The sequence below is a fragment of the Lampetra planeri genome, chromosome 53 (assembly GCF_965212315.1).
Source record: "Lampetra planeri chromosome 53, kcLamPlan1.2.h2, whole genome shotgun sequence".
NCBI classification, from domain to species: Eukaryota; Metazoa; Chordata; class Hyperoartia; order Petromyzontiformes; family Petromyzontidae; genus Lampetra; species Lampetra planeri.
Genome location: NC_136159.1, coordinates 2,897,377 through 2,915,364, shown reverse-complemented (window position 1 = coordinate 2,915,364; position 17,988 = coordinate 2,897,377).

Below are 17,988 nucleotides of genomic sequence, written 5' to 3'. Positions count from 1 at the left end.
CACTTGGAGCCGCATTCGTCGCTCCGCGTTTTGCTTCAGGCACACGGACGTTGGCCATGCAGACAAATACAGGAACCTCTGTCAGCGTATCAATAGTAGTGTCATAGATGATGATGATGATGATAACAGATAACAACAACTAATAAGGGGCCGTCCATAAATGACGTCACGAGATTATGGACGATTTTTGACCCCCCCCCCCCTTCGTCACACGGCGTCACAAAAGTCAGACCCCCCCCCCTCAAATATGACGTCACAAAGCTCTGCCCCCCCCAAAAAAAATATATAAAACATGCTTCAAATCGCTTTAAACTATTGTCATTGTAGTGCGTATTTAATGTGGCCCTGCACTCTGATGTTGTAGGAGAAAACATTTATAAAAAAAAGTCGATTTAATTAAGTAGAACGTGTTGTCTATATGTATTTAAAGTTGCGCATTTTGATGTGACGTCACATTTCTCAACCCCCCCCCCCTCTCATCGTCACACATCGTCACAAATGTCTGACCCCCCCCCCCCAGTGGCGTGACGTCATTTATGGACGGCCCCTAAGAGTGTGATTATTATTATTATTTGAAAAATATCAGCCATCAGTCCATTGGTGCTGTGGTCTACTCTGTAGAATCAGTTGAAGTCCTCTCAACAAACAAACCTGAACTTTGTAACAGATACCATTTTTGATAATTGTTTTTTTAACCTTATATCTGGCAACAAAACTGATACCTTTTTTGTACAAGGAGTCATGTTTGCATTGACCACAATACCTGCGGTCGGAATGCAAACAAAAAACACAACTCTGATAATGTATGCACTGTCCTTGAAATTGATTGGTCCACACCCGAAACAGCTTTTCTTAGAGCCTAGTCTCACATGGTGTTGGACCAGATGACGCCTAAAAGGCGACTCCAGATGCAAGAGAAGTTCATCATCCTAGGGGCCGGACTGCATGACGACAACGACGACGACGATGATGGTGATGACTATGATACACAGATTTACTGGGACCCACCATGCATCACTCAACAGCTGGCTCCATGACGTATGTTCCGGCTGCTGCCACGTGTTGTCCCGCACGATGTACGACGTTTTAGCTCCACGCGATGGGAGCTTCTGCAGAAACTGAATTTGCCGCGACGAGTCAGTACTGGGACTCTTCTCATTGCGAACATTCGACTCATGAACTTTCAGAGATACGAACAAACCTGTCCTATGTCCAGTTGCCTGTTCGGACCGAGAGTCGTAAGTTCAACCATTGCGCAATAGATGGCGGTGGTGGCATCGACATCTACAGAACGTGAAGAACCAGTGGCATCTACATCTGCAGAACGTGAAAACCAGTGGCAACTACATCTGCAGAACGTGAAGAACCAGTGGCATCTACATCTGCAGAGCGTGACGGACCAGTGGCATCTACATCTGCAGAACCAGGGGCATTTACATCTACATGAGATTATACAACTTTTAAAGTCATTCCCCGTGTTTAGTGTACAATGCCGTACAACGTGTTTGTAATCGACAGGAGTAAAGTCGGACTTACGAACAATTCGACTTACGAACAGACCTCTGAAACCTAACCCGTTCGTAAGTAGAGGAGTTCCGTTACACGTGTGAGTAGAATATATTATTAAAGTTTTGTGTTGAATCCTTCTCATGGCACGTCAGCGGCATGGGTTTCTGCCGCTTTGCAATCATTGAAAACAGCAGTTATTGAGAATGAAATATTTACAAGGCTCATCTCACTTGAGTCTCTTTGGAGAATATTAGGCACCCTTGTGAATTGCTTGCATTTCAAACACATGGAAGTCAATTATGGAAAATGAATAATTTATTTTCTCGCTGCCCGCATTGTGCGGCATTTATTGTAAGAGAAGTTTATGGTGATGAGTGGGGGGGAGGGGGGGGGGGTAGGGGGATGGTGGAGGGGCGCGCAATTCTGCCAGAGTTGTTGAGTCTGGTCACGTGGGTTCTAGAGATGGTGTCAAGCGGCTGTTGAGAAAAAAACAATGAATAGCTCGGCTCGTTTGTGAGCTGTGATGAGTAACGTACAGTGACCATGATCTCGCAACATTTGCGTAACCAGCGTGGTGAAGTATGGTTACCAGTAGCGTGACCAGCGTGGTGAAGTATGGTTACCAGTAGCGTAAGGAGCGTGGGGGCAGGGAGTGCCTTACCCCGCTCTACCCCCCTCGTGGCCAAAGCTACGATTTGGGGCCCCCTTACCAACAAAGATGAGATTAATTTTCAACAGTTTAGAATTTAAATTTTAAAAAATTATCGTAAAGAAACGTAGTGCTACGTAACGAAACGTACTTTATATTCTTTGGTTCTTTCGGTAAAAGCCACGTAGATAGGTCGAACCCCTGCAGTCACGAAGCTTTAAGTCAAGATGAAACGTTCTTTACTTTTGAATGCCAGTAACTTGAGTAAAAAAACATTGGACGACGCAGAACTCCGTTTCTGGGATATTTATTCCATTAGATACGCGTCAATTATATTGCAAAGAAGTAACTACGGAGCTGCGGTGGCTGTATTTTGCAAAGACGGAGGGCCCATACAGCGCTAAATGTTCGAGACCGTGAGCGTAACGATGCCATTAGACAAGAGGAGCCTCACAGCCGAGGTGTGACCGTGCGAAACGAATCAAATATTGGGGCACCATCTGCTGCGCCGCCTGAGCTGATAACGTCGTTACTACGCCACTGGCTCGCTGACTGGAGTCGCTATTCTTTCTCGGTTTTATTCTTTTCAGATATCCGTTCTTATCGGAAGTTTCCGTGACTGTGAGTAATCGTGGGTGTGTGTGTGTGCGCGATTTTGTGCTTGCGTGTTTGAGTTCATGCTTTAGCGTTTGTCTACTTGTGTACGTGTATTGGTTTTTCGTGTGTGTTCGTGAACACGATGATGTGCAGCTGAATGATCTCTTGCCGGTGACTGGTATGTACGCATGTTGAACCATGTTGAAGCATGCCAATCGGAGGTGCGGTGCCAGCGGTCTCAAGATCGACCTCTGTGGAGGAGGCTCGTGAAGGACGCTGCTGAGGCAGTTGGAGGCAGTCGCCCTCCGGCAACAGCCGAGGTGCGACGCTCACAACAACGAGCAGAGCCCCGGGCAGATAAAACACAGCCAGTTGGCAGAGTGAGGAGCACAGGTGGTGACTCTGCCAGCCCTTGGCGAATGACGGAGTTTCACAAACTGGACTGGAGTTTCCCAAACTGGACTGGAGTTTCTCAAACTTGACTGGAGTTTCACAAACTGGACTGGAGTTTCACAAACTGGACTTGAGTTTCTCAAACTGGACTGGAGTTTCTCAAACTTGACTGGAGTCACCCAAACTTGACTGGAGTTTCACAAACTGGACTGGAGTTTCACAAACTGGACTGGAGTTTCCCAAACTGGACTGGAGTTTCTCAAACTGGACTGGAGTTTCTCAAACTGGACTGGAGTTTCACAAACTGGACTTGAGTTTCACAAACTGGACTGGAGTTTCACAAACTGGACTGGAGTTTCCCAAACTGGACTGGAGTTTCTCAAACTGGACTGGAGTTTCTCAAACTGGACTGGAGTTTCACAAACTGGACTTGAGTTTCACAAACTGGACTGGAGTTTCCCAAACTGGACTGGAGTTTCACAAACTGGACTGGAGTTTCACAAACTGGACTGGAGTTTCACAAACTGGACTTGAGTTTCTCAAACTGGACTGGAGTTTCTCAAACTGGACTGGAGTTTCTCAAACTTGACTGGAGTTTCACAAACTGGACTGGAGTTTCACAAACTGGACTTGAGTTTCTCAAACTGGACTGGAGTTTCTCAAACTTGACTGGAGTTTCACAAACTGGACTGGAGTTTCACAAACTGGACTTGAGTTTCTCAAACTGGACTGGAGTTTCCCAAACTGGACTGGAGTTTCACAAACTGGACTGGAGTTTCACAAACTTGACTGGAGTTTCTCAAACTGGACTGGAGTTTCTCAAACTTGACTGGAGTTTCACAAACTGGACTGGAGTTTCACAAACTGGACTTGAGTTTCTCAAACTTGACTGGAGTTTCACAAACTGGACTGGAGTTTCTCAAACTGGACTGGAGTTTCTCAAACTGGACTGGAGTTTCTCAAACTTGACTGGAGTTTCACAAACTGGACTGGAGTTTCCCAAACTGGACTGGAGTTTCTCAAACTTGACTGGAGTTTCACAAACTGGACTGGAGTTTCACAAACTGGACTTGAGTTTCTCAAACTGGACTGGAGTTTCTCAAACTGGACTGGAGTTTCTCAAACTTGACTGGAGTTTCACAAACTGGACTGGAGTTTCACAAACTGGACTTGAGTTTCTCAAACTGGACTGGAGTTTCTCAAACTGGACTGGAGTTTCTCAAACTTGACTGGAGTTTCACAAACTGGACTGGAGTTTCACAAACTGGACTTGAGTTTCTCAAACTGGACTGGAGTTTCTCAAACTTGACTGGAGTTTCACAAACTGGACTGGAGTTTCCAAACTGGACTTGAGTTTCTCAAACTGGACTGGAGTTTCCCAAACTGGACTGGAGTTTCACAAACTGGACTGGAGTTTCACAAACTTGACTGGAGTTTCTCAAACTGGACTGGAGTTTCTCAAACTTGACTGGAGTTTCACAAACTGGACTGGAGTTTCACAAACTGGACTTGAGTTTCTCAAACTTGACTGGAGTTTCACAAACTGGACTGGAGTTTCTCAAACTGGACTGGAGTTTCTCAAACTGGACTGGAGTTTCTCAAACTTGACTGGAGTTTCACAAACTGGACTGGAGTTTCCCAAACTGGACTGGAGTTTCTCAAACTTGACTGGAGTTTCACAAACTGGACTGGAGTTTCACAAACTGGACTTGAGTTTCTCAAACTGGACTGGAGTTTCTCAAACTGGACTGGAGTTTCTCAAACTTGACTGGAGTTTCACAAACTGGACTGGAGTTTCACAAACTGGACTTGAGTTTCTCAAACTGGACTGGAGTTTCTCAAACTGGACTGGAGTTTCTCAAACTTGACTGGAGTTTCACAAACTGGACTGGAGTTTCACAAACTGGACTTGAGTTTCTCAAACTGGACTGGAGTTTCTCAAACTTGACTGGAGTTTCACAAACTGGACTGGAGTTTCACAAACTGGACTTGAGTTTCTCAAACTGGACTGGAGTTTCCCAAACTGGACTGGAGTTTCACAAACTGGACTGGAGTTTCACAAACTTGACTGGAGTTTCTCAAACTGGACTGGAGTTTCTCAAACTTGACTGGAGTTTCACAAACTGGACTGGAGTTTCACAAACTGGACTTGAGTTTCTCAAACTTGACTGGAGTTTCACAAACTGGACTGGAGTTTCTCAAACTGGACTGGAGTTTCTCAAACTGGACTGGAGTTTCTCAAACTTGACTGGAGTTTCACAAACTGGACTGGAGTTTCACAAACTGGACTTGAGTTTCTCAAACTGGACTGGAGTTTCCCAAACTGGACTGGAGTTTTTCAAACTCAAACTCTCGTCCTAGAAACCCACCACCGCGAGAAAAAAATTCACATGTCCACGGGGAGAGCATGCAAACTCCAAATATACACGCGTTGTCAGGGTCGGGATCGAACCCATGAGCGCCTGCGTGCCAGGCGAGAGGCAGTGAAGGGGAAGTTAAGAAACTCGCCCCCATCGCTTCAACCGCTTCACCGAGAGATGGAATCGAATCGGAAATCTCTGGATTTGCAACAGCCCTGCCCTTGAGTATTTGTGATAGGGGATCATTCGTGTTCCTCACATTGCATCCCTTTATAGAGATGTCCTTCAATCCCAGTTACGATTGCGCCTTGGCAATTTGAAACGAATTTGAAAGATCACCTTTGACAACAGATCCACGCGACCACGACGAGAGAGACACGCGAACTCCAAATATACCGGCATCGTCATGGTCGGGATCGAACCCGCGAACCTCCTGTGCACCGGGCGAGGTAGTTAACATCTCGCCAGCGTGGCGCCAGTGAACAGAAAGCACACACGGACGTGGCGCATTGCGCGAACGCCGTCAGTATTTCGTGCGCAAGGGAACCGTGGGCAACCCTCGTTGTGAATCGCCACCAGCATCGATCCGAGCCAGAGTGGTCGACTTGGCAGCAGCAGCAGCAGCAGCGGCGGGACGAATCTGGAGCCGTCACCGCACCAGTGCCCTGAGTCGATCGCTCAACGTCAACTTTGACGACGATCTGAGACCAAATAACCACGGTGTCACTTCCGCGAGAAAACGATGAGGGCGATGATGCGTTTTGTTGTTGTTGTTGTTGTTTGCTGTTGTTGTAAGGCGCAACTGACCGTGTTTGTGTTGCTTTGTGTTGAGCGTCGTTTTGTCAATCGCGGTACCGTTTGGACGTCACGCGGTGCCCCACTCAGGAGGAGGAGGGGGGGGCAGGCGCACGAGGAGAGAGAGGGGGGTTGCTAACGACAGCGGGAACCTGACGGATCGAGACACCAGATGGTGAGCAATATTAGCTCGCTAGAGCACTCGGTGAGAAATCACCACCCCCCCACCCCCACTGTTGATCATCGACGGGGCAAACTGAATATTAAAAACAAAATTCCGTGCACCAACTCGACTCAACAACAACAACAACAAAAAAGCCCAAACGCACGTTTCAAATTGACGCGGTCCGCTCCAATGCACAGGCTAATGAAATCGCACGTCACACGCAACAACAACAACAGCAACAACAGCAACACAAACTGTAGATGGAATAAAGCAGCATTCGGTTCAAGCAGGCGTCTGGGGAACGCGGGGCGGCTGGGGTATGCGGCCCCCCAGACGTATCGCGTTGCCCCCTTCGTTGCAGAGGGTTCGCCGTTTCGAATCCCCGCGGCCGCCCTGGTTAATGTTGCGGGCGTAACTAACCGTGGAAATCAGAATATCACTTTTTTTCCCCCTTTTCAGAACATTTATTTATACTGCAGGAGGAATTCGATGAGCAATAAAGCTCTTCTTCACCGATGTCCAGTCGGGGCGGGTAAGAACGTCACAACAACAAAAAGTACACAACAACACGATACGAGTGCAAAGTACAAGAAAGGTAAACAAATCACACAAACACATACAGATGCAATTAAACCATCCTACCAGACATAGCCCACTGAGGTATGAACTTCTTTTTTCCAAATTTACCTGGCGACAAATGACAGCTCCAACAAAAGCGGCTCATCATTTGGACATTTACAGGGTGGAGAGAGACACGCGAACTCCAAATATACAGCAGGCGTCAGGGTCGGGATCGAACCTCCTGCAAACCAGGTGAGGATGATGACATCTCACCACCGTGGCGCCCCTTAAATAAATAAATAGTTGATAATAAATAAATAAACACGCGCCGTCTGTTTCACGCGGTGGACGCCAAATATCACGTGACGTCGTTCCCAATAATTAGGCCGTTTAATGGTCCGAACTTGATCAATTTGATTGAAAAGTTACACGCGAAAGTTACTCAATTCAAATCCACGTGGCAGGCATCGCCCCATACTGCAAAAAAAAACAGACAGGACCCTCCTGTAAGAGAGTCATGAGACTCAGTTAAACACTGCTGGAAAAACAAGCTAAACAATAGCAAAAAACAACAATAATTGGAGCGGTGTTCATCTCCATTGGAGGCCCTGAACCAGCAGTGACAATTCCACATTCCCATGGTGGTGACCACTCTCTCGATGTAGGACAGCCAGTGTTGACTTCTCACGTGGTACCTACTTTACTGACCCGACGGGGGTGATGGGCTAAGTCGACCCTCGAGTCGAGTGTGGGGCCTAAATATTTGAATACATTTAGATAATAATAATAATAATAATATATTCACAAATTATGAATGTCTAAAAACCAGAGAGAGCAAGGCTGCCGATAGCGACCAAGGACACGGGGTCTCGAAATGTCGTCAGTCTCCCACGTGCTCCCTTGAATTCCAGATCAAACGAGCGTCCGAGGCATATAAAAAAAAACAACTAAAATATAAATGTATATTTTATCTTACCAGCTCAGGCCCACTGAACTATACAGCTCATTTGCAGAAGCGACGCGGATATCACAAATGATAGCTCAACGAAGTGTCTCATCACGTAGAAATCTACAGCGGCAACCAAATATCTCCCCCAAACGCGTGATGTTCATTCTAAATGTGGAGGGGGGGGAAGGAAACCCGGAGGACCCCGCGGATAAAAATGCACGCGACCACGGGCGAGAGAGGCGCGCAAACTCCAAATACACAGCAGCAGGCGTCGTCAGGGTCGGGATAGAACCCACGACCTCCTGCATACCGGGCGAGAGAGATAACATCTCACCACCGCGGCGTATCGTTCTCATCTCCCGTTTACAGCCCTGTAGAGCCAGTGGGGGGAGATTCCGCTGACAAGGCCGGGCCGGTTTTGACCTCACGGGTCTCATCATCAGAGTCGGGTTTGTTCAACAGATGCTGTCGGATTCACCAGATGATGATTGCTGCGTCGCGCTGTGCATGCGACTCACCTATTTCCGCCCAGAATTCGCTCTCAATGCGGCTATGCGGTCGGCCGTGGGACAAGATAGAGATATAGATACGCGTAGAGATGCACACAGAGATACATGCAGAGATACATACGCGTAGAGGTGCATACAGAGATACATACACGTAGAGATGCACACAGAGATACATGCAGAGATACATACGCGTAGAGGTGCATACAGAGATACATACATGTAGAGATACATACATGTAGAGGTACATACAGAGATACATACAGAGATACATACGCGTAGAGGTGCATACAGAGATACATACATGTAAAGATACATACATGTAGAGATACATACAGAGATGCATACAGAGATACATACACGTAGAGATACACACAGAGATACACACCGAGATACATACGCGTAGAGGTGCATACAGAGATACATACATGTAAAGATACATACAGAGATGCATACAGAGATACATACACGTAGAGATACACACAGAGATACATACGCGTAAAGGTGCATACAGAGATACATACATGTAGAGAAACATACATGTAGAGATACATACATGTATAGATACATACAGAGATGCAAACAGAGACACATACACGTAGAGATACATACACGTAGAGATGCATACACAAAGATACACCATTGTGTGTGTGTGTGTGCGTGTATCGTGTGTGCTAGTTCACAGCCTGCAGCTCTCTCCCCGTGCGGTTTCGCTTTGTGCGCCCTCCTGTTGGAACGCACCCACGACTCCGACTCCCACCACCGCATCGAGCAAGGCAGACCTGTAAACGTCCTATTTGGAGAGCGCCTTTCATCAATGATCTCAAGGCGTCGTGCGAGACACAGCAGCACTCAGACGCTCACGAACCTGGCAATTCCACAAAAAAAAGAGCGGAATAGAATGAAATAAAAGCGACAATCCAATTGCCGAATTAACTAAAACTTGAATCACCAGAACTGTATCAATAATGCTCTTGATTTATTATGAATAAATAATAGTGTTATTTATTCGATGTTATTTTCATCTAAACAGCAGAGCAATGCCGTGCACACACTGCGTGGTGTCGTCCCATTGAGCGCTGCGGGTCAAGGCAACAGCAGCAGCGGCTGATGATGTTGTTGTTGTTGTTGATTAGCTGTGCCACTTTGTGTATATCGGCTGAGCTCAGCACAAGCTGATAAACAACAACACTGGACCCCTCCCCCCCGCCCGCCCGCCCCCGAAATCAAACAACAGCAGCAGCAGGCAACGTGATGCAAGTGAAGTACACTTTGAGCCGCTCAAGAAGCTTCCGGAACCAGGCCCCGTTTCAAGTTTCAATTATTAGGTATAGCCCTGTGAGTCATGCGGCTCTTGAGTCGGGTGCAACCGCAACAAACAAAATTTGAACAGAGAAACATCTTAAATCGACGACGCGCAACAGAAACATCCTGGAATAAACCAGCAAATCTTCCAGAAATAAAGAAAAACACCGTATTACAACGCCGCGTGCAAAAATCCCCGTGAGATGCAAGTCAAACAATAACAACCATAAGACAATTTAGATTAAAGTTATCAGGCCAACTCTGCACTTCCGCAAGACACATGGCTTAACCATGTTTTCGAAATCACCAAAATAAAGCTATAAAAACAATGTAACAACAGTAATCATAGGAACTGTGAGTGTATGATGTGTAAGTCAGTGTATGATGTGTGAGTGAGTCAGTGTATGATGTGTGAGTGAGTCAGTGTATGATGTGTGAGTGAGTCAGTGGTTGTGTGAGTGAGTGTATGATGTGTGAGTGAGTCAGTGGTTGTGTGAGTGAGTGTATGATGTGTGAGTGAATCAGCGTATGATGAGTGAGTGAGTGAGTGTATGATGTGTGAGTGAGTCAGTGTAAGCTGAGTGAATGTATCACCGCCTCCTCCCCGCCATCGCGGCCTCCTCCACGCCATCACGGGAAAAACCGTCTCGAGTTGACGCGGAAGCAGATGCGAAACGTCGGACGTTCGTGCCGAGCGACACGTGTCTGCCCATGCATGTCCACGTGATGACAAGCCGAGTCGTTGAGCGAGCATTTGTGATGGACAGGTCGCTTCTGAAACAAAAAACAAAGAGCTGTATACCTCAGTGGGCCGTGGTTAGTAACAGACACACACGCAAAACCAAAGATCCCCCGTGTAGCCTTGACAAACTGTTGGGGAAAGTGCTGTTAGCGAGCACCTACGAAGGCGGGCACGGCACACGAGGGGGTGAGTGGCCGACACCACGCCCGCCCGCGTTTGTCTCCCCAGTGGCGATGTTTACACACCGCACCAGACACTCATTTGAGACTGAGTCGACCTAGGGGAGGCCCAGGACCGGTTCAGATAATCGTCACCGGTGTTGGCCGTGAGCGGGAATCGAACTCGGATGGCCAGGTTCGTAGCGCAACGTAGCGCTAACCGCTCCACCACCGCTCGCCACGGTTATTAAGAGACACACATACACGCACACACACACGCACACACACACGCACACATACACGCACACACACACGCACACACACGCACGCCATGTGCTTCACGGTGGATGTTAAAGATCCCGTGAGGCCATTCGTAAGAGATTCGCCATCGCGTGCCAGCGTCATTGTTCGAATTGTTTGGTACATTTGAATAATTTACTGTCAAATTATTCCATTCGAATAAACAGCATATGTATTGGAGTCATCACCCCCCTCCCCCCTCTTACCGCAACAACAAAAAACATGGCAGGAAACCTCGTGAAAAGAAGACACAGGGAGGCTTTCCCCGATTAAACAAACGTAGTAATCATTTATGATGATGACGGAAAGAGACATTATGGTGGTGGTGGTGATGATGACGGTGGTGGTGGTGATTTGACACCAGGCTGAGAGCCAAGTCAGAAAGTCGCCTCCCCCCCAATGGCTCGAACGAGCTGGCGCCGCCTCTCGAGCCGCCGATGGGAAATTCCCCGTTACTATGGCACGGACAAAGGGGCTCGGACGGCGTCGAGTGGCCCACGTGAAAATGAGACCGAGAGCTGAGAGTGAGAGGGGGGAACGGGGCAGGCGGGCGGTGCGGAATGAAAACGGCCAGACGATACCGGGTCTCGAGTGATGTGGTGTCACCCACTATGACTCAATCTTCAACACGCGGTGCACTGACCCCCCCCCCCCCCCGATACCCGGCGCTCATGATCAGATTGGTTTCCAGAAACAGTCCATTACGCTTGCCACGGGCACACGCCGAGATTCTGCCGAGGGCGGTTTCATTTTATGTTTGTAAGGTTTCGTGTGTGTGTTGTAGTGCGTGTGTGTGTGTCTTTGTGTGCAAGTGTCGACTCAGCCTCAAACGAGTACCTGGTGCGGTGCGTAAAGACATCGCCACTGGGGAGATAAAGGCGGCCGGGCGTGGTGCTGGTTACCCCTAACCTCGTGTGCCGTGCCGGCCTTCATAGGCACTCGCTAATGGCACGTTCCTCAATAGGATGCCCTACACGGGGGATCTTTGATGCATTCGTTGTCATTCTGACCAATTTGGTGAATTTGAAATTGACAAATGTTACGTGAAAAATCGTTTCGGTTTATTAATTTAGTCATTGTGTTTGCGTGTTATGTTTAACGTTACGTCGATTGAGATATTATTTCAGTCGAGCGATCCACCAGCAGTTTGAATTCAAATGAAAACTTGAGTCAGAATTTAGGGGCCCCGATTGCCGAATCAGTGGTGGAAATTCCGCATTCCTCTTTGAAGACAACTGCATATCGATAACACAAGCTGCTTCACTTCTTTAAAAAAAAAGGTACGTATTTTATCAGCCCCAACATGATAATGGGCTGACCAGAATTTTAACATCGCAATATTTTGATTAGATGGCTTCTCCACGCCGCATCAATCAAAGTGATGTTTGACCATACTTCACCACTGTGGTCAATGCGCGTTGGCGGCTGGGGGCGCAGTAACAGGTCAGGATATGAATCCTGGCCACTGATAATAGCAATGGCCAAGAATTGAACTCTCGTCTCAGGATGCACAGCACGGCGTGCCGAAAGTCAGGAGCTGGTAATCGTCTCCAGTGTAATGTCAGCAGCGAATGAATGCACCGATTTAACACATTTGCCTCGTCGTTCCAGCTCCCCCACCGGGAAATGGAATCCAACCGGGAGCTCTCTGCAGTTGCGACGAGCATCACGCTGCGTTGGCAGCACTCTTTGTTTCTCAGGTTAACACACACAAAAAAGAAGCAATCCCCAAACGTGCTGATTTCCATTGCTCTCGACATTTTGTACACGTGTGGCAAACCGGTATGAACCGGTTTTGCCCATTATTGAGTTTCATTCATGCGGTTTATAACGGGAACAAAGCCGATATCGACAGCGCTAATAATTCCACCACTGTGGGTGCACGCCGCGCAGCGTTTGGACACACGCAGAGAGAGAGGGAGGGAGAGAGAAAGGGGAAAAAAAATCTGCCGCTAAACGGTAGCAAGGAGATCGTTCTGAAATCAAACACGACATATCCATGCATCACACCTTGACAGACAGAGCGTCAGGCCGGCTGTATGTCAGATGCTATAAGAATGCCCGCGATAAGGCGGAAATCAATAGGCGCACTGCAATGCACTGCGCGCGTGCGGTCTTTTATTCCATTCTCAAGTTAGCATCGTTCTGATAGGCGTGGGCATATCATAATGGCATCTGCCATTGACGAAACACACACACACACGCTGTCATTTGCCACGTGCCATTTATTTTCACCCCTCCCCACCACGCATGGAATCGTTCACTTTTTAACTTGGGAGATAAATAATTTTTTTGCCTAACAGCAATCCGCCTAGGCTCTCTCTTTCTCTCTCTCTCTCGAGAGAGAGAGAGACAGAGAGAGAGAGAGCCTCCAGGTCAAATCTTAGCGGCAATCTTTATTTTCATGTTTGTTTTGACACAAGCCATTTTTGTAGCGAGCCTCTGGCTATAACCTTTTGCCCTATCGGAGGTGGGGCGAGGGGGTGGGGCTCGTGATAAATGCGGCAGCACGGGGAAGAACAAGCGCCATGCCGCCGTCGTTATTTTGATTGACAGCTCGACGCTCCAGGCTGCCGGGGGGTGCTGCGGGTATAAGAAACGATTAATTGATTAATTACCCGTGTGTTGTTTTTTTTATTCGTTGTTGTTTTAACCCATATCCGACGAGCTTCGCTGAATGCGTGTACACTTAGCGCTCTGGGTGCTTGTTGTTGTTTTTATTAATTTTTTATCGTTCTCACAATGTAACGTTTGCTGAATGTGCAGCTAATAAGCACGTTGTGTCTGGTTGTCCTTCATTCATCACAGCACCCATCACGGTGGAAGCGTTGTGCCCTCACTGTTGTGGCCAACTGGTCGCGTGCCACAGACAGAATTAACGGACGGTGTCCTACTGTCGTAGAAGCGAACGCGATTGTACGGACGCAACCGCTGGCTACTGACTCAGCACTGAGCCTGGCTACTGACTCATTCGTGAGTCTGCTTGCTAGCTGCACTACTGAGTATTTAAGGCAGTAGTTTAAAGCGATTTGAAGCATGTAAAAAAAAAAAAATTGGGGGAGGTGGCAGAGCTTTGTGACGTCATATTTGAGGGGAGGTCTGACTTTTTGTGACGCCGTGTGACGAGGGGGCGGGGTAAAAAAATCGTCCAAAATCGCGTGACGTCATTTATGGACAGCCCCTTATTGTCCTTCCCGTGAAAGTTGTATAACTGTCTTAACTACCAACGGTAGGTATTTATAAACAATACGAAACAAAACAACAAAGCGCTCAAATGCTGTCCCCATGACCCTCAAGTTCCACACGACACGACCCCTTTGACGCGGCCAAAAGCCGCGGGCCGCTCTGTTTGCACGGCGCGACGTCGCGTCGTGACTTCGTCTCGTCACAGCCACAGGCGCCTTCTTCACCGCCCTCGACGGATGGGTCTCGGACGGCGACGGCGACAACGCCAGAAGATGATCGCGACGAACGAGGAAGGGAAATCTCTCGCTCGGAGGACGCCTTCACAGCCGCCCCGAGACCTCCCCGAGGCACACAAGTCAGACTGCGGTGATGCTGCAGCGGTTTCTAATGCGAACAACTTAAAATGGCATCTTCACTAGGCAATTCACTTTGAAAGAATCGTTATATTTAAAAAAATAACACGACAAAACAATTCTTGAAAAATATTTTTTTACGATAAAAAAATAATTTCTAATCTCCAGCTGTTTGTTGGAGGCGGCGCCCCAAGGCCTCAAGTGGAGGAGCCGCACCTGCCGCGAAGCACGTGGGGGGAGGTGGGGGGGCACATAACACAGCCGCGGAATCGCACATAGCGAAGCCCGCGTAGAGCGAGGGAAACACGCGAAGCACGAGGGAGACGAGGCCACGTGTTCGTTTGAACGTGGCGGAGGTCACCCTCGCCAATGTGACTCGCCCTGATGGTGGTGGTGGTGGTGTCACGAGTTCTCTCCCACGCGCACGAATTCTCATTATCGAGGCACAGTAGCTTTGCCTGGCAAACTTCGCAACGATAAACTCCGGCCACGCATCATACTGTAAGAACTAAAAAATAAAAGAAAAATTCCAAAGAGATTACCATTTAATGTGCCGTTAGTTGGAAGGCAGAGGTTTTGGCCAAATTAAGCAGCTCAAATGAAAGGAAGCAAATGAGGTAATTGCATTTCCCCGCGCGAACCTCATTTGTGAGGATGGAGCAGTCGATGTAGCCAGGATAAGAGAAAAAAAAACCCAAACCCTCTGCGGAACTCCAGTGTTTTGTTCAAATGGTAAAGGAGGCCTAATTAATTTTTTTGCGCACTCTGATCAGATGCCGGAGAGAGAGAATTCGGTGATTTATTTTTAAAAATGGGGACGACGACAAAACAAAGACAAAGATCCCCCGTATAGCCCGAGCAGACTGTGGGGACAAGTGCTGTTAGGAAGCAACTATGAAGGCCAGAACGGCACACGAGGGGGTGGGTGGCCAGCACCACGCCCAGCCGCTTTCGTCTCCCTAGCGGCGATGTTTTTTTCTTAACGCACCGCACCAGGTACTCATTTGAGGCTGAGTCGACCTTGGGTCGGCATGTGTTCGTAGCGCAGCGCGCTAACTGCTGCACTGCCGCTCCCCACGCCGAAGAACACGCGCACGCAACAGCAACGCCGCCACAAACGCTCGCGTCTTTGAAAAGTCATTCGTTTCGTGGGATTTTCATTTTTTTACGATCAAAATATCTGGCCGTGCGTGGCAAATGTGGTTGGGAGGGTCTGACTCGCGATCGGTGAGAGGTTGTAAATTCATAGCTCGGGTCGATCGCGAGTCGATAACGCGAGCAATAACGGAAGAACGGGAATAAAAGACGTTGGGGAAATACACGGGAGGTGGTTGAAATGAGGGTGGTGATTGTGGTGGTCAGTCCACCGCGCCACGAAACCGGTGACCCGAGTTCGAGTCCCCTGATGTCAGTGGCGAGCGATATCTGAACTGTTCCTGGTGAATTCCCGCTCACCATCTTCCACTGATGGTGAAGTATGCATGGTGAAGTATACATACAGTAATACAGGTTTTTTGGGGGGGGGGTTAGATCACGTAAGTATATGTCGTAGCCCTCCACCACCCGACAGAGCCAGTAAGGGATTTGTCACGTAAACAACGCGCGGATTATTTACTACTTCAGCCCACCGGTGTGTTCGAGAGTAAACCCACAAGATTTACAATTTGAGTAGTACGACGTTTCGCAACCAGCACCATCGGGCGGTTTGCCAGAACAGTGAAGCAATCCACCTGCTTCCGGTCTTAAACAGAGCAGTAGGTCGACGTCATCACTGAACCCATTAAAATGGTGAAGTATAATCAAACAGCCCCTCTCGGTGGCCTGATACAGACACGGTGTGAGAATAATGAATGGACGTTGAACTTCTATCGCACCGTACGTGGTAGCCAACCGTGCTAATTGGAGTTGCAGGGGGTAGGACAACAGACTAAACACACAATCACTTCTAAGGAAATGAGTGTTTCAATCGAGGCGATTTCAAAGTGCATAGCTCCAGTGCCTTCCCAAGTATCGAAAGGAAGAAGAGCGTTCCAGACGGCCGCAGAAACTCATCTGTAACACGCGAGATGCAGTGGCCGTCTGCTGAACGTTCAGTTCAAACATGACAATGAAAAAGGGATAATCGTATGTGGGGGACGTGTGGCGCTCCTGAATTTTTGAGCTTTTTAAAATAGGACCCGAGGTTTCATTAAAAAAAACACTCGATGTGCGTGTTAATTTTATTCTTGTAAACATCAACACCGTACCAATATTCGGAGGTGGGAGCGGTTGGCATCGCCCGGATCCATCCCTCCCTCGATTCCTCCCTCCTTACATCCCTCCCCTCCCTCCCTCCCCTCCCTCCATCCCTCCATTCCTCCCTCCCTCCCTCCCCTCCCCTCACTCCCTCCACTCCTCCCCTCCACTCCCCTCCCTCCCTCCATCCCTCCATTCCTCCCTCCCCTCCCTCCATCCCTCCATTCCTCCCTCCCTCCCTCCCCTCCCTCCCTCCCTCCCTCCACTCCCTCCCTCCCCTCCCTCCCTCCCATCGGGCAGCAAAGAGCCCGTGGCGTCAAGTCAAAGCGGAGCGTCAACACGACGCGCGCAAGTCAACGGCTTCAGCAGCAGCAGCAGCGGCTGCGTGGGCGGAGTCCTCAGTTGTCCCCCCGTGTAAAATAAAGGAGCACAGCAACCAAACGATGGAGTTCTCACGGCGCGACGATGCATCAGCGCCAGCTCGAAGACCGCGCACCGCGCACGCAATCCACCACCACCACCCACAGCTGCGCCGAGAGACGAAAGGGGCCATTAGAGATATGAACCTGCAGGCAAAGTTGGAGGAGTCATTAAGCTAAGTGCGCCGGAGCTGGCGATGATTAATGATGTCGCACGCCACGCAGACAGATGTTTACGCATTTTTCTCTTTGCCGAGACGCGGCCGCGGAGAGGGGACGAGCGCGCGTGGCTTGGCTGGCGGTAGTGCCCAAGCCTCGCTCGTTGTAGAAAGCCTCCTAAGGCTCATTGACCAACATTGAACCCAGCCACGCGAGTTTGATGCCAGGCCACGGCCTACATGGTCACAACTACCTATTTTAACGGGATGAGCTGTGCAAGATCCGACTGTGCCGGCCCCCCCCACCCCTCTCCTCCTTTCTACCGACCCACTTTTACTGAAATAGCTTGAACCCCTATGCAATAATATGTAGGCTATGATTATACAGGGTGCTTCAAAATAAATGTCAACACTTCGGAGAATTTGCAACAATACCACAAGAAATGTGCCTCCGGGCTCTGGAGACCACCTGGAGAAGATTCCAGGCACGCGTTGACAATGATGGCGAACTAATGGGAGACTTTGACTTTTTGAAGCTATTGACATTACATGTTATCATGTTACAGTGTAAGTCTAGATTTGAAGCTTTCGTGACTGCAAGGATTCATATTCTTGGGGTTTTTCGGTAAAGTCACGTAGGTAAAAAA